The 23,941-nt window shown below is 37.1% G+C and overlaps 1 non-coding gene across 1 annotated transcript; it reads right to left on the bottom strand.

The window, feature by feature from the left end:
• Positions 1–3,441: 3,441 nt before the first annotated feature.
• Positions 3,442–3,548, bottom strand: LOC121228379 (small nucleolar RNA R71). Its single transcript, XR_005925955.1, has one exon. It is a non-coding gene; the product is annotated as a small nucleolar RNA R71 (small nucleolar RNA).
• Between the last annotated feature and the right edge of the window lie 20,393 nt (positions 3,549–23,941).

Here is a 23,941-nt window from a genome sequence, read left to right as displayed (position 1 = left end):
TTTTGAGTGAGACATTAAGTTCTTTGTTTAACCATGACCAAAATTGAAATGGTATGGTGTTGTGATGCATTCGGCCATGGTAGGAACTAGAAGAGAAATGTGGTTGTTGTTCACGTTATTTAGATGAGAAATGGTAGTAAGGTGAAGTGCAAATGTTAGTGTTTGATTTACTAGTGTGTATATGTGTATTAGCCGAGTTTTGAATTTGAAACAAAATGGTATGTAGTCAATACAAGTAACTATATTTGTAGGAAGTATTAAGCATATACTCGGCCTCAACCTAGACATGTATATTTGGCCACATGAGATAGGTTGGTGTTGCATGTGTTCGGTTAGAGGCAAGCATATTGATGCTTTTATCTTGGCTTAGATAATCGGCTAAAAGAGAGTGTGGGCTAAAATGTTGAGTTTGATTCATGATTTCCATATATATATGTGACTTTAATGCCTAATGTATATATGGGCTAAGTACCTTGAGGTTCTCTTTTGATGTTCAAATGAATTGTGTTAAATTGCTTAATGTGATTAAAAATGCGCATGACCATTGTGTATTTGAGCTAAAAGGTGGCCATATGACCTATCAAGCTCCTTGTCATATTCGGCCATAAGCTAGCATAATGAGACTTTAATAAGTTAAATTTGTTTGAATTAGCTTAAGAGCTTAGAGGACCACAGTTGGATAAGGGAAAGGAAAAAGTTATCGAATAGCCGCCGAAAACGTTCGACCACATCCGAGGTAAGTTTTCGAGCAATGAGACTTAGTTTATGATTTGATTAAGTCATAATGTATGTGCACAGAGATCGTGTTATAAAGCAAGCTAAACCATGCTGTTTGTATGTGGCTAGTGAGCCGAAATGGGAATGCTTAATACGTGACTTGTGTTTGAACTCTAATTGTGAAAATGAAATTAGATGTGTCATGATTTATTGATATGTGCATGAATGTTCGGATGATAACCGGGCTAAGTCCCGAGAGCATTTGAGCTAGTGGCTAATTCCGGGCTAAGTCCCGAAGGCATTTGTGCGAGCTACTAATTCCGGGCTAAGTCCCGAAGGCATTTGTGCGAGCTACTATATCCGGGCTAAGTCCCAAAGGCATTTGTGCGAGTTATTATACCGGGCTAAGTCCCGAAGGCATTTGTGCAATTTACTATAACCGGGCTAAGTCCCAAAGGCATTTGAGCTAGTGGCTATATCCGGCTAAACTCCGAAGGTACTTGGTTTGGGAACGAGTGATCTTGCTGTAATAATTTAAATTGATACGCTCGTAAAACCCAACGATGAGGTACGTTTCGTATATGCATTAGGGTGGTGATTCCGTTTAAATAATATTCGCTCAGTAAATTAATGAGCTTCCCGCCTTGGCTAAGTTGATCTTTTGTGTATGAATATAAGGATTGGTAATGTGAAGTAAGTATGATATTGAGAATTTGTGCATATGAGATTATCCGTTTAGCCATATGATTGCTATACTTTGGTTGTGTCTAATTTCATGGCTCAAACTTACTAAGCATTAAATGCTTACTCCGTTTCTTTGATTCTCTGTTTTATAGATTTTGGGTTCGTCAGCTATCGGACTCGGGATTATTGAAGTCGAAGTCTCCCACACTATCAAAGCCCCTTTTTGGTACACTTTTGGTTGAACTTTGAAATGGCATGTATAGGACTACCCTTTTTGTTGTTGGTCATGGAGCCTTTGGTTTTGTATAAATTTGGATAGCCATGCGAAAATGGCTTATATACACTTTGAGCTTAATATTATAATCGTCTTGTATGATGTTCATTAAGAGGTATGAAAATGTTTGGGAACGATTAGCCATTGGAATGGTTAATCATGATCATATTTTGTGCTATATATGCTAAAGGGCTAGTTGAATCATGGAAACTATGTAATAGGTAAAGTTTACCCTAAAGGCTGATGCTGGCAGCAGCAGTGATGTGGATGTGAAAAATCACTAAAAATAGTAGGAATGGAATTAAATAGTGAATAAATTATGTAATCGAACCTTGATGAATATATTTTCATAGGAAAGTAACGGAACGGTCATATGAACAGTATATTATGAGATGTTAAAGTTTTCGTGAAACAGGGCCAGAACGGTTTCTGGATTCCCTGTTCCGACTTTGGAAATTCATTATAAATTAACCAGAGATAATTAGAAGTCATGCCTTACATGTATAGATTCCTTGTTGAGTCTAGTTTCATTATAAATAAATGACATCAGTATTGAAGCCCTGTACAGGGAGATATCCAAGTCGTAATGCGAAAAGGTCAGTGTAGTCGAACCCTGAAACAGGGGGGACTTTAAATAATAAACTGTACTAATTGGCTTGACCAAAAATTCTAGAAAAAAATTTTTAGATGAACATATGACTATAATTTCAGTAAAAATTTACGAAACTGGTTTTCGAGTTTTGAAACTCAAGATATGATTTTTAAGGCGACAGTAACGCAGTAACCAGCTTGTCTGGAAAATTTTCAAATGGACTGTGAAAATAAATGTATTATGTCTGTTAGTACCTCGTGTTCGACTCCGGCAACGGTCTCGGGTACGGGGTGTTACATTTATTTATTTTGTTTACTTAGTTTAAAATCTTAGTTTTTAATCACCCTCTTCAAACAAAATATTTTTCTTCACCAAAGTGTTTTAAATAACATTAATAAATAGTTCTTTTTAGAGTCCCTGTGGGTACGATAACTCGACATTTACTTGTCACTATTAATTGTTGCGATTGTGTACACTTCCACATTTCTGTCGTTCCAAGTTTTTGGCGCCGTTGCCGGGGACTGTTTTAAAAATTCATTATTTGTGAATTTGTTAGTTTTGCATTTTGGTTTAATTTTTTGTTTAAATTTTAACTTAATTAATTTTTCTGTGATTATTTTAGGTGTTTATGAGTATTGACCGAATCATCGATTTACTCCCTGTAGACCCTGAGATTGAACTAACTTTCTGATAGTGAAGAAGACAAGCAAGTCAAAGAAGGACCGAAGAGATGAACTTCGAAAATTCAAATCAAGGAAACAGAGCAAACCCTGCTCAAAATCCTATCCTTATTGCTGGTGATTGGAATTAAACTTTAAGATAGTGTGTCGTGCCAATGTTTAATGATCTTAATCCCGATATTAAGAGACACAAAATTGAGGCACAATAGTTTCAGCTGAAGCCAGTCATGTTCCAGATGCTTCAGACAGTGGGCCAATTAAGTGGAATGCTTACCGAAGATCCTCACCTACACTTAAGACTGTTTATGGAGGTGAGCGATTCTTTCAAGTTAGTCGGAGTACCCGAAGATGCATTATGATTGAAGTTGTTTCCATATTCACTAAGGGATAGAGCTCGAGCCTGGTTGAACTCATTGCCATCAAATTCAATTTTCACATAGCAAGAGTTAGAAGAAAGATTCCTTATGAAGTATTTCCCGCCTAGCAAGAATGCTAAGTTGAGGAACGAGATCACTGCTTTCCAAAAAATGGATGATGAGTCCTTGTATGGGGCATGGGAAAGGTACAAAGAATTATTACAGAAGTGCCCTCATCATGGAATCCCACATTGTATCCAACTTGAGACGTTTTATAATGGTCTCAATGCTCACACAAGGATGTAGTGGACGCTTTTGCTAATGGTGCTCTCCTTTCTAAGTCATATAATGAGGCTTACGAAATTATTGAGAGGATTGCTAGCAACAATTACCAATGGCTAACCAATCGAGCAGCGTCAGGAAAATGAGTCATTGGAATACATGAAGTGGACGCTCTTACTTCACTCGCATCTCAGGTGTCATTAATATCCTCAATGTTAAAAGATCTTACTACTAATGGGGCTAATAGTTTTGTAGCACAACCATCAAATCAATTTGAAAATGTAGCCTGTATCTATTATGGGGAAGGACATTTGTTTGAAGAATGTTCATCGAACCCAGAATCCGTATATTACATTGGTAACCAAAACTAAAATCGAGGAAGGCAAGGACTGCAATCCAATTTCTATAACCCATCATGGCAAAGCCATCTGAATTTTTCCTGAAGTAACCAAGGGGTTGGAACCAATAACACTTATGCCCGACCTAGATCAACATAACCACATAGTTTTCCCCCAACAAGTTCAGAAACCAACCCAAGCTGAACCATCCAATGGCTTAGAAAATTTGTTAAAGGCAAACATGGCGAAGAATGATGCCTTAATTCAAAGCCAAGCAGCTACATTGAAAAATCTAGAAAACTAAATGGGCCAGCTTGCTACTGAACTCAGAAACCGACCACAAGGTGCTTTACCTAGTGATACAGAGAATCCAAGGAATCTAGGGAAGGAGCATTGTAAAGCATTGACATTGAGGAGCAGAAAGACATTAAGCCTAACATCGTCAAAGTTCAAAAGGAGCCAGTTGATGCTCAAGACTCAAAGAAAGATCAGCTGAGTGTTGAAATTCCAGTTTCACCAGAACAGAGTCTGCAAAATCTGACAAGAAAACCTAAAACCAACTAATTCCAATCAACTAACAACTTCGTTAGATGCAGAGTTGCCACAAAAGACGAATCAACCAGTTCCAGTAAAGAAACCTCTACCACATTACCCTCAAAGACTTCAGAAGCAAGAGATTCAATTCAAGAAGTTCCTAGACGTACTCAAGCAACTTCATATCAACATCCCGTTGGTTGAAGCACTTGAACAGATGCCGAACTACGTTAGGTTCATGAAGGATATCTTGTCTAAAAAATGAAGACTTGGATAATTTGAGACGGTAGCCCTGGCGAAGGAATGCAATGCATATCTTCAAAACAAACTACCCCCAAAGTTGAAGGATCATGGATGTTTTACCATTCCTTGCAATATTGCGGCAACTTATTGTGGTAAGGCACTATGTGACTTAGGTTCGAGTATCAACTTAATGCCTATGTTAATATTTAAGAAGTTGGGGATAGGTGAAGTTAGACCTACTATGGTTACATTTCAATTAGCAGATCGATCCTTAGCACACCTAGAAGGAAAAATTGAAGATGTATTGGTATGTGTAGACAAATTTATCTTCCCTACTGACTTTGTGATTCTAGACTTTGAAGTAGACAAAGAAGTACCGATCATTCTAGGAAGACCATTCTTAGCAACCGGAAGGACCCTTATTAATGTGCAGAAGGGCACGCTTACTATACGTGTTCAGGATGATCAGGTAACATTTAACATTTTTAAGCTATGCGACTTCCTGACACAATTGATGATTGTTCTGCAGTTTTTGATTTAGAGGAGTTAATCATGGAAAAGGAGCTCAACTATGTTGAGGACCCATTGGAATGAACTTTGACACCAGATCCTCCAAATGATGAAAAGGAAGATGAATACCTAGCTTTGTTAGAAGCTAATCAAAGGGGATTTAATCCACAATCCTGCTTTGAATCTTTGGAGTTAGAGAAAATGGATTATTCCCAACCAAAATTGTCAATCGAGGAGCAGCCTAAACTAGAACTGAAGGTACTTCCCTCACATTTGAAATATGTTTATTTAGGTAACTCTTCTACTCTGCATATGATTGTTTCAGTAGAATTAACTACTGAGCAAGAAGAGAAACTCATCTCAGTGTTGAAACAATTCAAAAAGGCTATCAGATGGACCATAGCCGATATTCACAGTATTAGTCCATCTGTATGCATGCACAAGATTATCTTGTAAGATGGAAAAAAAAGGGACGAATGATGGACAATGAAGATTGAGCTCCATCATGAAGGACATAGTCAAGAAAGAAATCATCAAGTGGTTATATATGAGTATAATTTACCCCATCTCAGATAGTTCATGGGTAAGTCCGGTCCAGTCTGAAGAAATGAGGTATCACGGTCATTGAAAATGAGAACAACGAGTTGATACCGACTAGAACGGTTACGGGATGGAGAATTTGCATTGATTACCGGAAGCTGAACAAGGCGACTAGGAAATATCACTTTCCTTTGTTGTTTTTGGACCAGATGCTGGATTGACTTGTAGGGTGAGACTATTACTATTTTCTCAATGGATACTCGGGGTATAATCAGATTACAGTAGGTGTAACACCCCGAACCCGAAACCGACACCGGAGTCGAACACGAGGTGTTAACTGACTTTAACCCCTTATAAAATTTATTTTCCAGACACTGCCCAATCTGTGTACTAGTCGTTTTAAAAATCATATCTTGAGTTTCGTAACTCGAAAATCAGTTTCGTGATTTTTCCCAGAAGCTAGACTCATGTGCCCATCTATGTATTTTTTTCTAGAATTTTTGGTCGGGCCAATTAGTACAGTTTATTAGTCAAAGTCTCCCATATTGCAGGGGTCGACTACACAAACCTTTGCCCATTACGACTTGGATATCTCCCTGCACGGGGCTTCAATACTGATGTCGTTTGTTTCTATGAAAACTAGACTCAGAGAGGAATCTATACATATATGGTACGACCCCTAATTATCTCTGGTTAATTTATAATGAATTTCCAAAGTCGGAGCAGGGAATCCAGAAACCGTTCTGGCCCTGTCCCACAAAAATCTGATTATCTCTTAATATACTGCCCATATGATCTTTTCGTTACTTCCTCATGAAAACAGACTCATCGAGCTTCGATTACATAATTTATTCATCAATTAATTCCACTCCTACTATTTTTAGTGATTTTTCAATCTCATGACACTGCTGCTGCCAGCATCTGTTACGAAAGTAACTAGGTCCATTTCATGCCTACCCTTGATCCAACTCAATCGAACATTCGTGCCATTTTCGCATGGCTTAAAGTTTACATGCCAAAGTTCAAACACAACGTAATAGCTTATACATGCCAAAATGTTCTTCTAAGCCAACTAAGAAGAAAGTACCAAAACTTGCTATCCGGTGTGATGACTTCGATGACGGCCCGATCACGCAAAAAGAGATGTGTCCAAGAAACCTAGAATAGGTGACAAGGAAACACCGAGTGAGTTTATAACTCAGTAAGTCATAAGCTATGCACTACCATCCATCAATAACATTATCACAAGAGAAAACAAAATGGAACGAGGCTAATTACTCCATCCATTCCGAACCATACCATAGCTCCTCCAACCTATCGATTCAATTTCATATCAATTCATGCATTCACATTCCATATACTCATCAATAGGACATTGAAGCATTTTCATAAATCAATTTATTTTCGTTACAATCAAACGACTAAACGGCCTTTCACCCATCCTACGATAAATTTTATGTACGTGACTTCAAGTATAGTTGTCACATAGGTTCAAACTTACCGAGCTCAACACCAAGTATAAGCATAGCACCTATTAGCCATGTACTCAAGACACTTACCCGATCCGCTGTCCGCGATCGACTCAATAGTGTCGCACACATAGTGTCCATAATGATTCACGAATGCATATTGAGTCCGCACACTCAGTGCTATATAATCAACTCGCACACTTAGTGCTACGTAATCAAATCGCACACTTAGTGCTACATAGTCAAACTCGCACACTTAGTGCCGCATGGTCAATTCGCACACTTAGTGCATCATATTCATTTCGCACACTTAGTGCAACATAGTCAAATCGCACACTTAGTGCTGTACAATTTAATCCCGCGCACTTAGCGCCAATCTCATGGTCATAAATGGTTATACCCGCACGTTTAGTGCCGAGATCAACAACTCAGTACATCTTACCTCTTTTCTTTTCATTCAACAATTTCATCATCACATACGTACATGCATATATATATATATGTTTATTTATTCATTCCATTCAGCATCAATACATAAACATTATGACCATTTGAAATAATACCAACTACATGCTTAATGACTTACCTTGTGTTGGGTAAGACGGTTCCAACTCGACTACTCAGTGATCTTTTCTTTGCCTTTATCGGATCTAGTTCCCTTTTTGCTCTTGAGCTTAAGTTCAACAAAATTTAAAATAGTCATTAATCGACTATTCAAGTATTACTTTCAGAATAATATATATATTGATTTGACCTTCACACACATAGATTATAGTAAGCTTTATAATAGTCAATAAATAACTCATTGGCAAATTTTCATTAATGTTTACAACAAAATCACATATTCACTACGAGCTGTTTTCCTGAGCAGTAGTCGCTAAATTGTTTATAACTGGAGCTACAAAACTCCAAATCACTAGCCGTTAATTTTCCCTGAATATAGACTCGTATATATTCCATCCATAAAATTTTCAGAATTTTTGGCTTGGCCAATCAATACCAGATTTTTCTTAAAGTTTCCCCTGTTTCACTGTTTGACTATTCTGACCACTCTTCACTACGAATCAAATTTCTCATTTTACAGAATTCAAAATGTGTTGTATTTGATTTCATTTGAAACTAGACTCATTAAGGAGTTTAAGCATATAAATTTTATCTTATAATAATTTTTTTACAATTTATAATGATTTTCTAAAAACAGAACAGGGAATCTAGTAGTCATTTTGACTCAGCCCCACAATACTTCAAATATCTCAAGATCGGTAACTCTTTTGTTTTTATAGTTTCTTTTGTAAGAAAATAGACTCTGCAAGCTTTAATGACATAATTTACTCAGCTTCTAATTCAACTCCTACAAATTATGGCGATTTTCCAAAATCACCTTACTGCTGCTGTCCCCAAGCAGATTATTACCAAATCAAATACTAACATTTGCATTTCACCTTAATAGCTAGCTTAGCAAACCTTAATTTAACATATAATTGTTCATAACACAATTAAAGCATCCTCTCCATTCCATCAATTCAAAACACATACATTGCCCAATAGTATCCAAAATCATATTCGGCCTTAGTACACATCTTGTTAGCCGATTTTTCTCCATTTAGCAACTAATGCACATATGTGCTCATTTGTTAGACTCTACTTCACCTAACTACCATTTTCTTTTTCATCCAAATAACATGAACAACAACCATTTCTTGAACATTTTCTCTTCAACAATTCTTCATAAAACATAAAGACTATAACCCAATCTCATCCTTTAATAACTAAAACCGAATGCTCAAGACACCACACCATTTCAAATTTTGGTCATGGGTTAAGCAAGGAACTTGATGACTAACAAAAAAAAAATGCTAAAAATCCAAGAATCATCCTTGAACTTACCTTGATTTAGCTAACCACCATAGCTGAATTTTTCAAAGCTTTTCTCTTCTAGGTACGGCAATGAGGAGCAAGGATGGAGAAACTTTGGTTTCTCCTCCTATTAACTAGTATTTTATTAACCTTATTCCTTATTTTATTTTTTTCTAACATACCTCACTAAGCCAACATGTTCCCAACATGTTTCCACCCATAGCATGGCCAACCACTAGCTCAAATTTTGGGTAATTTGACATGCAAACCCATCATTTTCATAACATGCATTAATAGACCATTTTAAATTAGCCTATCATATTTTCACCATGTCTCATATCGATCCCTATTTAATAATTTCTCATGCAATTGGCAAAATTGGAGAATGAAACTTCCACATACTCATGTACACACATAATAAGCATAGAATATGGAAATTAATTATTTTTATGACTCGATTTTGTGGTCCCGAAACCACTTCCCGACTAGGGTCAATTTTGGGCTGTCACAGTAGGACTGAAAGATCAACACAAGAAAACATTCACCTACTTGTACGGTACATTCACATTTAGACGCATGCCATTTGGTTTATGTAATGCACCTATTACATTTCAAAGATGTATGATGTCTATTTTTACTAACATGATTGAGAAATATTTGGAAGTCTTTATGGATGATTTTTCAGTATTTGGAGATACATATGATGATTGCCTAGCCAATCTAGCCAAGGTACTAAGGCGACGCGAAGAAACAAACCTCGTACTCAACTTGGAAAAGTGGCATTTCATGGTACGAGAAGGTATTATTCTAGGGCATCGAATAACAAGACATGGAATAGAGGTTGATAAAGCAAAGGTAGACGTTATTGAGAAACTCCCACCTCCAACATCTGTAAAGGGTGTTAGGAGCTTTTTTGGCCACGCCAGTTTCTATCAAAGATTCATCAAGGACTTTTCCATAATTGCTAAACCCTTATGCAAATTATTGGAAAAGGACACGACGTTCAAATTTGATGAAGAGTGCTTAAGAGCTTTTAATAATTTGAAGAGTCGATTAGTTACGGCACCCATAATAGTCACACCAGACAGGGATTTGCCATTTGAATTGATGCGTGACGCAAGTGACTTCGCGATAAGAGCTGTTATAGGTCATCGAAGGAACAAAGTTTTTCATCCCATCTACTACGCAAGTCAAACTTTGACAGGAGCTCAACTGAATTATACGGTAACAGAGAAAGAGTTACTTGCTATTATGTTTTCTTTTGACAAGTTTCGATCTTATCTTGTAGGTATCAAGGTGACTATCTATACGGACCACTTGATGATTAAGTATTTGCTTGCCAAGAAAGACGATAAGCCGAGACTGATCTGATGGGTAATTCTACTTCAAGAGTTCGATCTAGAAATTCAAGATCGAAAGGGAGTGGAAAAACAAGTAGCAGACCACTTGTCTAGATAGGAGCCATAAGAAGGGAACTCTCCTTTTCTACCAATTCAGGAGACATTTCCAATGAACACATGCTGAAGGTAAACCATGTCCATAATACCCCTTGGTTTGTTGATATTGCTAACTTTTTAGCTTGTGGCCGATTGATAAGACATATCATCGAAAGAAATAGTTTTTTGACGTTGTGAAGTACTATTTCTAGGAAGAGTCGTATTTGTTTAAGAAATATGCAGACCAAATGATCAGGAGATGCGTGGTAGAAGATGAAGTACATAAGATTTTATACCACTATCACTCAGCTTCGAGTGGGGGACACTTCGGAGGTACACGTACTGCAGCCAAGGTATTACAAGCCAGATTCTTTTGGCCAACATTATTCATAGACACATATGCTTATGTAAAGAGTTGTGATCGATGTCAAAGGTTGGAAATGTCACCAACAGAAATGAGATGCCTTGAACAATCATCATTGAAGTAGAATTATTCGATGTTTGGGGCATTGACGTTCTCAGTCCTTTCCCTTCATCTTTCGGTCACAAGTACATATTAGTAGTAGTAGACTATGTGTCTAAGTGGGTTGAGGCAGAGGCATATCTGACAAGTGATGCAAAGGTTGTAATGAAGTTTTTGCAGAAACATGTGTTCACAAGGTTTGGAACCACAAGAGCCATCATCAGTGATGAAGGGTCCTATTTTATGAACAAGTGGTTGAAATGGTTATTAGATAAACATGGAGTGAAACACAAGGTTGCTACAGCTTATCATCTGCAGACGAATGGGCAAGGTGAACTAGCAAACAAAGAGATCAAAGGCATACATGAGAAGGTAGTTTTCCCAAACTGACGATATTGGTCCAAAAGACTGGATAAGCATGTCACCCTATAGGTTAGTCTTTGGGAAAGCCTGCCATCTACCCTTGGGGTTAGAACACAAAGTTTACTGGGCTCTCCGACAACTCAGCTTGGATCTTAAGCTTGCTAAAGAGAAACGGATGCTCCATCTCAATGAGTTAGAAGAATTCTGAATGTTCTCATACGAAAATGCCAAATTGCTCAAGGAGAAACTTAAAAAATGACATGACAAGCACATTCAAGTTCATGCATTCCAAGTAGCTTAACAAGTTTTGTTATTTAATTCCATATTAAAGTTCTTTCCAGGTAAGTTAAAATCACGTTGGTCCGGTCCATTTCGATTCATCAAGTCTATCCGTATGGAGTTGTTGAACTTCAAGGTAAGGGAGGTAATTTTCGAGTTAATGCTCAACGCTTGAAACATTACTGGGGAGATAAAATTGAACGGAATCAAATATGATTTATTTTATCAGATATTTAATTTTTCTTGTTCTTCATTTTGAATAAATGATTTAGGGTATATTTTCGGGATCAGTATGTTTTAAAAAATTCTGTCTATAAGATTGGAAATTAAGCGGGACTGCTTGGGACCCCTCCAATCTTTCTTGGGAATTGATTTTGACATAATTTTCCAAGAAATTATCCCCTAAATGGAAAAATAAATTTTTAAATTTTCAAATAAAAGGGTCAATTTTGATCCAAGTATTAAGTTGCAACTCAATTTTGAAATTTCATTAAGTCTAGCGACTTAATTGAACAATTTTTAAAATTTGTTGCTCTTTTGTAAATATTAAAAATTAGATGCCTATTTTTGTAAATATTTTCAAAAGGCTTCTAGAATAAATGTTTTTAGTATAATAAAAAATGATAATTATTAATATATAATTATATCTATTGTAATATATATTAATTATTATCAACTTTACATAGATTTAGGATTAGTTTTAATTTAATCATATTTTATTTGAGAAGTTTTTGTTATCAACTTTGAGTAGAATTAGAACTTAGAATTTTTAATTATTAAATTATATTAAGAATTCTACTCTAGTTCCTACTCCTTTCACTATAAATTCCACCCATCTATTCTTATTATTTTCATTCATACACCATTCTATCTAAAAACACCAAAACCATTAAGTGCCGAAACCTCCTAGCAATTCCCTAGCCACAGCATCACCCAGATGATCGGTCAGCAGCATGCCGCACACCCACCTCGCACACGCCTGCTCCATCGTGTGCTGCATTGCGCACCTGGTCCTGCTCAGCATTGAACTGCTCTTTGGCACGCCTGCTACTCTAGCCCCAGCTGCCTAGGTTGTGTCCCGCACCAGTGCCCAATTTTTGCGTATACCCATACCAGCCTGCTCAACTATTTGCACGCTGCTCACATCTCCTAAATTTTAATTTTATTCAATTATCTAATTTTTCAAATTATTGAATTATTAATATTTCATATTAATTAAATTTTTGAGAAAATAATTGTTACCATCTTATGATCAGGTTAATCATGCCATGCAAGAGAACTCGTGCATCCGCCCAAATTGACTAATCACAAAACAAGTTCCACTGTGAAGAAGCCAAAGCAAGATACGAGAGTATCTTCAAGAATCAATAGATGCATCCAGAGAAAAGCTTCACCTTGAAAGAAAGCAACTATATTGATTTTATGGCACGTATTCGTCAAGTTGCTGAAACTCTCAATTTGGATTTATTTTGTGAGAAGAGACCTAGTGTGGATGAGGAGTTAATGCGCGAGTTCTATGCGAATTTAACCTTAAGCGAGTTGACGGAAGTTCCAGTTCATAGAATTAAGGTATCATAACTTCAAATGCTATTAATGAGTTCTTTGAATTGCTTGATTTTGAAAACGACGAATATTCTTCCTTGATGAGCAAAATAGAGCCTGAAAATTTATAAGAAATTCTCGAGGAACTTACAGTTCCAGGTTGTAAGTAGACTGTGTTCACACTTGTCGAAGATAATTTTTGACACCACTTGCAAAGGTATGGTTCTATTTCATCCGTTTCAGCCTTATGCCTAGCTCAAATGGACTACAATTTCATTAGAGTGAATGGTCTTATTATACTCGATTTTAACTGGGAAGACCATTAATGTGGGAAAAATCATCCTGAGGGAGATGCAGAATTGTGCCGTTAGACGTTCTGGCCCAGCTTACTTTCCTTTTACAATAACAACTCTGTGCTTGAAAGCTAAAATTCTTGCAAATGTAAAGAAGACAGGCTATAGCCAGGGCACAATCACAGATTGGGACCTCTACCGAATAGCTAGAGAATCTGTTCTACAGCAACGAGTTGAAGAAAGTGAGGACCTCGAAGAAGAAGAAGAAGATCCCACAATGCAATCAGCTGAAGCCCTAGATAAGGTAGAACCAATGGAACCAGAAGCTGAACCTGATGTCAAACTTCAATGTTCAAATCTCAATCACCTCGCCCAGATCTTCGAGACGAGCTGTCAAAATTGAAGGACATAATGCAACATATGCAGTGGTAGCAACAAGCTTACTTGAGATACTAAAAAATAAGGGATCACTTAACGAGAAGCGCTTTTATGAAAATATACAATGACCCATTTATTTTTGTCCCTGATTTTCCCAATTTCATATTTGAACCATGGAGTCCACTATCGAATAAGGAGCGAAGCGATCCATGCAAAGGCAATAATAATGGAGCAAAAGATGAGTCAAAATCAGAAGGATCTACAAATAAATAAAAGGGGGATCTTGACTTTATTTTATTTCTGTTCTTAGGTCATTTTAGGATTAAGCTTAATTAGGAATTTTTATTTTTGCATAATAAAGCAAGAGATGGAAATCATGAATAAAAATGAATGAGTCAAAAAGTATAAAATGTGGCAATAGGTATATACATGTCTAGGATTGGATCTTGAGAGAGCTTGGTATTTAAACAGTTAATTTGACTCATCTCCTCTTTTCTAGAATCCTACCTGGTGTATAGTATCTATTCACTTTTAACAATGAGGACATTGTTCATCTTAAGTAGGGGGACCAAAAATTATTTCCGCTCAGAATAAATTTTCGTTTTAATTATGATTAGGATATATTTTGTTCAATAAATTTGAAATTTTGTTAAGTATGCTGAACTTTAGTATAAATAAACTTTGAATATTTCAATAATTATTATGTTAGCTTAATAATGACATAAATGTATTTTTAACAAAGCATGCAAATCATACCATAAATTTTTTTAGTTCCTTAGGAAAGTTAGACGTGCATGAAAGTTTAAGTCTTTAGAATTGACTTAATAGTTTCTTAAGGTGAAATCCTAGGAAGCATGGAACATTGAAAATGATTTAGGCAACTGTTATTTGGACCGTTTGAGCCTTCCAAGCCAACCATGATGAAATTTTTATCCTTTGAAACCCAACTTTGAGACTATATGGCCTAATTTTATTTGAACCTTTGCAAATTTAGCCATCACTTTTCTCTTAACTATTTTAAAATTGTCCCAAACACTAGACTCAGTACTATTCAAAGTATTCTTTGAAATTAAGTTTGGAGGAGTTGAAAAGAAGTATCAAATGCTCTAAAATTGTATTATATTAAGTAAAATGACTCGGTTGAAAAAAAAACATGAGTTCTTAAAATAACATGTACAAAAGAGCATGTGAAAGCAAAGAAAGTTGATGTATTGAAGGTAATTATTTCAATGGTCCGATGCAAGCTGAGTCTAGGGTTTTTAGCCTAAAATTACCTATCTTCTACCTACCCCTAAGCCCAGCCACGTTACAACCTTGTTAAAGACCTATTAATTCAAGTTCTAATGCTACCTACACTAGTGGAGAGAAATTGCTACATGCAACATATGAAGGCATAAGTTAAACTTAATGATTGTAGCTTAATCATTTGTAGACATCATTTTTACGGTGAGAAATGTCATGTCTTTACCAATCATAAAAGTTTAAAGTATCTGATGACTCAAAAAGATTTGAATCTATGACAGCGGAGATGACTTGAGTTATTAAATGACTATAAGCTTGTGATCGATTATCATCCAGGAAAGGAAAATGTAGTGCTGATGCTTTGAGTAGGAAATCTTTGTTTTCTTTAAGGGCCATGAATACATAGTTGACTTTATCTGATAATGGTTTGGTTCTAGCTGATTTGAAAGCTAGATCGGTGTTTCTTTAGCAGATTTGCAAAGCGTAAAAGTGTGACAGTGAGTTGCAATCCAAGAGAATTCAGTTTGAATCGGGCGATGACTCAAAACTTCAAATTGACTCCGATGATTTTTTGAGATTCTGAGGTAGGATATGTGTTCCTAAAGATACAAAGTTGATTCAGAAGATTCTTAATAAGGCACATAGTGGTTGTTTGTCTATTCATCTGTGCAGTACAAAAATGTGCTATGATTTGAAGAAAATGTATTGGTGGTCAGGCATGAAATGAGATATCTCAAAGTTTGTTTTGAAATGCTTGATTTATCAACAAGTAAAGGCCGAACACCAAGTACCTTCGGGTTTACTTCAACCTGTGATGGTTCCTGAATGGAAATGGGACAGAATTACCATGGATTTTGTGATAGGTTTACCTTTGACTCCGAAAAAGAAGGATGTTGTTTGGGTTGTCGTGGACAGATTGAAGAAATCGCCTCAGTTTACACCAGTCCTTACTGGTTACTCACTTGATAGGCTTGCTGATTAGTACATTGCTGAAATTGTTAGATTTCATGGAGTACCTATTTCTAGAAAATTGTGGGGACTTAAGGGGTAAGTAAATGTTGTGCTGAATAGGGAATCTAGATTCCCTTTGAGTGTTCAGTTGTGAAGGGAGTGGGGAGGTGTTTAGGGTGTAGAAGGCTAAACAAATTTGTGAAGTGTTTTTGGTCAAAAAAATTCGGCTATAGGCTTTTGGGATGCCATTTTGGTGTTAGCTAACCATAGGTCATTTTCGTTTCAATACCTCGGGTTGGCAATTTTGCTTCTTTTGTTTTGTTTTGGCTCTAGTCGAAGACTCCTGAACACCTCTTAGCCTTTTGTTATTTTTCTTTGGCCAAATACCTAAAGTGGCATCTTACTTTTCATTTTTCCTTCTTCTTTGTCTTCTCTTCTCTAAAGCTAAATACTCCTTTTTCCCGATTTCATTCTTCCTTCCTCTGCTCTTTGGCAGCCTGAATCATTCCCTCTCTTTCTTTGTTGGTCGAATACCCTAAGTAGTGTTCACTTCTTCTTCTCTGTTCTCCAAACTGATTACCGTCTATCTTAGGGTAGCAGAAATTGTCAAGGACTAGTTATTTTCTCTCTTCTCCTCTTATCTTTCCCTTTGCCGATACTTGCTGAAGTGTTACCAAAATTCCTTTGACTTGTTGGGTAAGTGTTCTATAGTTTTTTTTCCCCCATAATCGAATCTCATTTGGTTTCTTCTCAAAAATTTAGCTTTTGCTATCTTTTAGGCTGAGTGTTTGCTTTTTCTCTTTCCTACCATGGGGTAGTATTCATCTAACACCTTTTTAATTCCTTGTTCATGTGATTGTTATTAGGGGTTCGATTTCTATAATCAGGGTGCTTAGCCGATTACCCTATCCCTTCAAGTGGTGCCTTCTCTATTGTTAAGTACTTTAATCCTAGGTACAATTAAGTGGGGTTTTCGAGTTTGATGATTTGGTTAACTGTTCTTGTGAAGGTAAAGCTTTTGGAAGGAGTACGTGGAATTAGAGCAAGGGAAGCTTGTGATTATTGTTTGGTAAGTAGATGTTTTGGTTGCACTGGTTTTAATATTATGGTATTGGATTAACAAGGGTTTGAGACTAATGAGGGGTTGTGGTTGATCATAGGTTCTCGTTTCGAAAGTGGTTCGGTTGCAACTCTATAGCAGGTGTGTATTCGCACCACCTATTCTGTAAATCGACAAAAGCTGAAGGATACGGTGATTGAGGCCACATGGGCATGCGATCGCTTGTATAGTGAACCGAAACCATGAAACATGGGTGTTAGGCTATAGAGGCCGCTATGAGCGTTCTCATGGGTTTGGCCATTCTGGGCCACGATGGGTCGAAATAGGCCGTGTGGGCCTAATGGGCTTATGGGCTCCACACGGATAAATTCCACAATATATGGCAATTACTGGACTGGGTTGTGTAGTTTGCGTGGTCGTGGTAACTTTTGAGCTTAATGGGCCACAAGGGCTCGTAGGCCTTGGGCCGCATAATGGGCCTTCGGCCCATTTACACTGTTAGGACCGTTAAGGTTACACGAGTCACTTGAGGTCACTGTAGACCTTCTGATGGGTCGATAAGAGTAGCTAGACCCCAAGGCAGGTAAAATAACCAAAATACCCCTATAGGGTAAAATGACTATTTTACCCTCGAAGGTAAATGACTGGTTTGTGCTATGATTTGACTGTTCTTTCTGAGTATGACATTCTACATATATGTATGATTAATGACATGACATTTTGCATGGGGATGGGTTTATATATTTTGGAGGAAGTGTATTGTACTGATATGGTTGCACGGATCGCACAAGACGACTGTGGACCTAAGGTTGAACAGGTCGCACAAGACAACTGTGGACCTACTAATGGCTTAAAACCTATTATAGGCAGCTTCATTGCATTACTATTACTAGCAGCATTGCTGCGATATTTATGGCTTTGTGCCGCTATTGATGGCTTTGTGCCACTATTGATGGCTTTGTGCCACTATTGATGGCTTTGTGTCGCTACTGATGGCTTCAAGTCGCTACTCATGGCTTTGTGCCATATATTGATACTGACAGCTTTGCTGTGTTACTATTACTGGCAGCTTTGCTGCAATATTGGTGTGTTGGCTGGGTGGGTCGACTTGGTCCCCACATGATGTGTTGGTGGTACAGAGTGGTGTGTTGGCTGGATTGGGTGGGGTTGCATTATTGTACTGTATTGTTATTGCATTGGGCTAAGGCCCACACTGTTACTGTTATTGATATGGGCTTAAGCCTGGTCTGTATTGTTCACTGTTTGTTTATTATTGGGATTGCACACTGAGGTTTCATATACTCACCTATATGTTTAAATGTTCAGGTAATCCTTAGGCGGATCGGTTCTTCGAGGGACTTGGAGATGGCCACACTATTGCTTTTGTTTCTTTTATTCGCCATTAGATTTTATTTTGGGTTTTAATTTATGTAATAAGGCCTCTCTAATTTTCTAGCTTTTAAGTTGGGATTTTTGTTTATTATGTTTTATATCTGGTAAAAGTAGAACATGATTTTCCAAAACGATAACTGTTTTCAAAACACTACGTTTTCGCAACACTTTTGAAATGCTTCCGCAACAAACAAAGTTTTAAAAGTAACGACAATTTAAAATGAATAACGAATAGCTAGAATGAATTGAGTTCTAACAAATAGGCTTTTAATTTCCAAACAGGTAATCATCAGCAAGAGCAAGTTTTCAAAAAGCACTCTAATGTGACACCGCCAGATTCGGCCATAGCGTCTAGGCCGGGTTTGGGATGTTACAGAATTTTCCTACAATAACAGTTTTTAGTTAAGTATAAAGATGGTACCTTATGAGGCGTTGTATTGCTGAAAATTCTGAACTCCATTGTACTGGATAGAGCTCAGAGAGAATCAGATTCACAGGGTTGACTTGGTTAGAGAAACATAAGAAAAAGTAAGGGTGATTCGTGATAGTTTAAAAGCTGCTTCAGATAAACAAAAGTCGTACGCGAATTTAAAAAGAAGAGAGAATGAATTTTAGATTGGTGATAAGGTGTAACACCTTGAACCCGAGACCGTCGCCGGAGTCGAACACGAGGTGTTAACAGACTTCAAACCACTTATTTGACATTTCCCAGACAAGCTGCCAATCTGCGTACTAGTCGCTTTAAAAATCATATCTTGAGTTCTGAAACTCAAAATCCAGTTCCGTAAATTTCCCCTAGAACTAGACTCATATACCTATATGGTAGAATTTTTGTAGAATTTTTGGTCAGGCCAATTTGTACAGTTTATTAGTTGAATTCTCCCCTATTACAGGGTACGACTGCACTGACCTTCATGTATTACGATTTTGATAACTCCCTGCAAAAAGCTTCAATACTGATGCCGTTTGTTTCTATAGAAACTAGACTCATAGAGGAATCTGTACATATATGGAATGACTCCTAATTATCTCTGGTTAATTTATAATGAATTTCCAAAGTCGGAACAGGGAATCCAGAAACCGTTCTGGCCCTGTCTCACGAGAACCTGAATATCTCTTAACATACTGTCCATATGATCGTTTCGTTACTTCTATATGAAAATATACTCATCGAGCTTCGATTACATAATTTATTCATCAATTAATTCCACTCCTACTATTTTTAGTGATTTTCAATCTCAGGTCACTGCTGCTGCCAGCATCTGTTACGAAAGCAACTATGCCCATTTCGTGATTTCTCCTTGATCTAACTAGTAATTCATCATACATATCACAAATTATGATCATGACTAGCCATGCCAAAGGCTAATCATTGTCAAACATCCCCTACTACACTATTGCCATATCATGAATTTTAACACCAAAATAATCAACCATGACATATGGCATAAAAAGAAAAGTCGAATTACCAAGGCTTACAACCTAGCGTTATAAAACCAAACCCAACCGACATTTATGCCATTTTCGCATGGCTAAAAGTTTACATACCAAAGTTCAACACAACATAATAGCCTATACATGCCGAAATGTTCTCCTAAGCCGACTAAGAAGAAAGTACCAAAACTTGCTAGCCGGTGTGATGGCTTCGATGACGGTCCCAAGCACGCAAAATGACGAGTCCAAGAAACCTAAAGTAGGCGACAAGCAAACACTGAGTGAGTATATAACTCAGTAAGTCATAAGCAACGCACTACCATACATTAATAACATTATCACAAGAGGAAACAAAATGGAACGAGGCTAGTTACTCCATCCACACCGAACCATACCATAGTTCCTCAGGCCTATCGGTTCAATCTCATACCAAGTCATGCATTCACATTCCATATACTAATCAATAGGATATTTGAGGCATTTTCATACATCATTCTATTTTCGTTACCATCATACAACTAAACGACCTTTCACCTATTCCACGATAAATCTTATGTACGTGACTTCAATTATAATTGTCACATAGGTTCAAACTTACCAAGCTCAACTTCAAATATAAACATAGCGCCTAGTAGTCACGAACTCAAGGTACTTACCCGATCTGCCGTCCGTGATCAACTCAATAATGTCGCACACTTAGTGCCCATAGTGATTCAAAAATATATATATTAAGTCCGCACACTCAGTGCTATATAATCAACTCGCACACTTAGTGCTATATAATCAAACTCGCACACTTAGTGCTGAACAATTTAAACCCGCACACTTAGTGCCAATCTCATGATCATAAATGTTTATACCCGCACACTTAGTGCCGAGATCAACAACTCAATACCTCTCACCTCTTTCTTTTCATTCAACACTTTCATCACCACATGCATACATGTATATAAATTTATCATTCCATTCGGCATAATTACATAGACATTATGTCTATTTAGATCAATACAAAATATATGCTTGATGACTTACTTTATGTTGGGTAAGACGGTTCCAACTCGGCTACTCGATGATCTTTTCTTTGCCTTTGCTTGATTCTCCTTGTGCTTAATCAATAAATCAATTAGTTTAACCATCTTGCTAAAGATTCATACTTCAATTACACATGCATATGTATGTTTGTATATTCGGCAATGACAATGGTAATTTAGCAAACCTTAATTTAACTTATAATTGTTCATAACACATTTAAAGCATCCACTCCATTCCATCATTTTAAAGCACATACATTATTCAATATTATCCAAGTTCACATTCGGCATTTCCACAAATACACATGCCGATTTCATTCACTCATCTCTAATGTTAATTAAGAAATGCCGAATGTCACCAACTAAATGGCATACACACACTCACATGCATAAAAGTCATCCACACCTCCTATAGCTCATTCGGCATTCACAAAATCATACCATTAGAATTCATGTACAATACCGAACCTTTAGACATTCAAACATCTACCCTATTCTTTTCAAATCATCTAAACGGCAACACTCACATTCTAGCATTTAAATACAAAACATTTATTCAAGTAACTAAGCAAGTCCAAGTTCGGCTATTACACATATAAATACTATCAAATTAAATTTTTAACTAGATCAAACATCTCTCATCAACATTTATTCATTAAAACATAAAGAAAATAATCAAAGAAAATAAAGATTTTTGGGGACGAAAATCTCTAAAGGGAGAGAGTTGTAACAGCCAGATTTTGGATCTAGTCGGATCAGTGGTTTTGGGACCACAAATCTGACGTATAAAGTCCATTTTTATTATATTTTTATGGTCTATAATTTTATAGAACTATTCTGTGAAAATCTCATTCGAAAATTTTGACTTTTAGGCAATCAATTTAGTCGAAAGGACTAAATCGTAAAAACTGCAAAAGGTGAGTTCTACTTGTTAAAAGTGTCCAATTGCTATGAGATTTTAAATTAGAGGTCTTTATATAATAATTAGACCATTTTTTAAGTTAGTGGACAAAAATGGAGATGGTGAGGTAAAATTTTAAAGTTTGGCAAAAAGGGCATTTTAGTCATTTGGTAAATTAAAGAATAAAAAGGGAAAATAAAGTCAAAATTGGTGTCAAAATTAGAAATAATAATACTTCCAGTAATACTAGCATAATGAAAACCTTATTACAATCTGGTCTGAAACATACTTAATAAAATAAAACTTATAAGCTTAAAAAAAAGTCCAAATTTGTCTTGCTAGCGGCCAACCAGAGTCCCTCCAAACACCAAATCGTCTACTGAGCATCACCTGAAAATAAAATAAAAGAGGGGGTGAGTTTTTGCAAACTTAGTGTGTACAACCCTCGACGGAAAACAAGCATTCAAAAATAATCATACATCAAACATGCAATGCAATCCCATTCAAATTATCCATCCGCTACACACTAGCTCCGTCCCCCATCACACCATGTGGGGATATAAATATCGACCCACCCAACCCATACACCAATGGTAGCCCGGTTGCGGAACTACCTTCATTTACATATTGGGCTTTAAAAGCCGTCGGTGGATCCACGATTGTCAGGCAACCATGCGATCCTCATATACTTCCTTCGTACCATAATTCCCACACCATATGCAACCTAAGCACAACATCATATGTATGCATGTCACATCCACAAAACTTACATTCAACACCTAAGGGTATTTTGGTCATTCTCGCCCTTAGGGGTATTTTAGTAATTTTCCCTTAATTACGGTTTTCACTTACCTTGGCCAATGAACAAGCCCTGTGAGTTAAGGTGAACGAATACTATGCACCAGGTAGGATTCCAGATAAGAGGGGGTGCGTCATTAAGACCGCTTAAGTACCAAGCTCTCCCTAGATCCAATCCTAGACATGTATATACCCGTTGCCACACCTTAACCGTATGACTTGTCCACGGTCTCAATTAATTAATTTAGTTTTATGTAGTCATCATATACTAGGCCCAATACCCCTGCATACATGCATATAGCCCACTAGGCCGAATCTTATTCAAATGGCCCATCTGGCCCAGTTCATATTCTTATGGCCCACTAGGCCTAATTCACCTTCATATGGCCCATTAGGCCCAAATCATGTTATACTCATGCTCACATACAAATTTTCAAACACATAGCATCACTTATCAATCTTTGCCTATTATGGGCCCAACAGCCCATCAGGCCCATTTAGCCCATTCTGGCCTATTTGGCCAATTCTCAACCCAAGTCCACGGAATTGCCCGTGGGCCTTAGGGAACCCATCGGTTTCCTCTCCACGAGTGTTCGTGCACTCGTGTGACTACCGTAGCCCAACTTTTGACTTTTCGGCATTTTAGCTTTTGGCTTTTCGACATTTCGACATTTCGGCATTTTGGCTTTTGATGATTCATTGTGTGTGTGTGCAGTGTATGTACACACCTTGTAAGCAAGTGTGATGCGATCTCCTTAGCCCAAACCTACAATCGATATCACTCAAAGATTAATCTTACATACTAATCGAATACTTTTCTAAAAGTTGGAATCTCTCCTTAACCTTACCTTGAACACAAATCCCAAATAGCTTCTCCTTGATCACGTACTCCTTCGATCTGCATTAATCTTAACTATTAAGAAGGATTAATAGATGACTCGTATCCAACACAAGTCCCCTTACCTTAACTATGAACATTCAGCCAACCAAGATCAAAATCACTTACCAAAGTCTCTAACCAGAGGAGCAAATCGGCAGAGATCCAAGGACTGAGATTCGTTACCTATTGCTACCCAAAACCGATTAGAAGAAGTGAGGGATTGTATACTCAATACTTAGCAAAACCTGATTATGAGAACAAAGCACTTACACTAGGCTTGACCGATTAGAAAGGGTACCGGCGGCACCAAGAATATTCGGCCTAGAAGGTTTCTGCCCGTGCGATTTGTATGGTAAAAGAGAGTTATTTGGCTCCAAGGAAGAAGAAAGAAAAGTCAGCAATGAGGTAGAGGAAGAATAGAA

This window comes from Gossypium hirsutum, chromosome A04, assembly GCF_007990345.1.
Source record: "Gossypium hirsutum isolate 1008001.06 chromosome A04, Gossypium_hirsutum_v2.1, whole genome shotgun sequence".
Taxonomy (NCBI): Eukaryota; Viridiplantae; Streptophyta; class Magnoliopsida; order Malvales; family Malvaceae; genus Gossypium; species Gossypium hirsutum.
The sequence above is the reverse complement of the archived record's forward strand: the minus strand, read 5'-3'. Positions and strand labels throughout refer to the sequence as shown.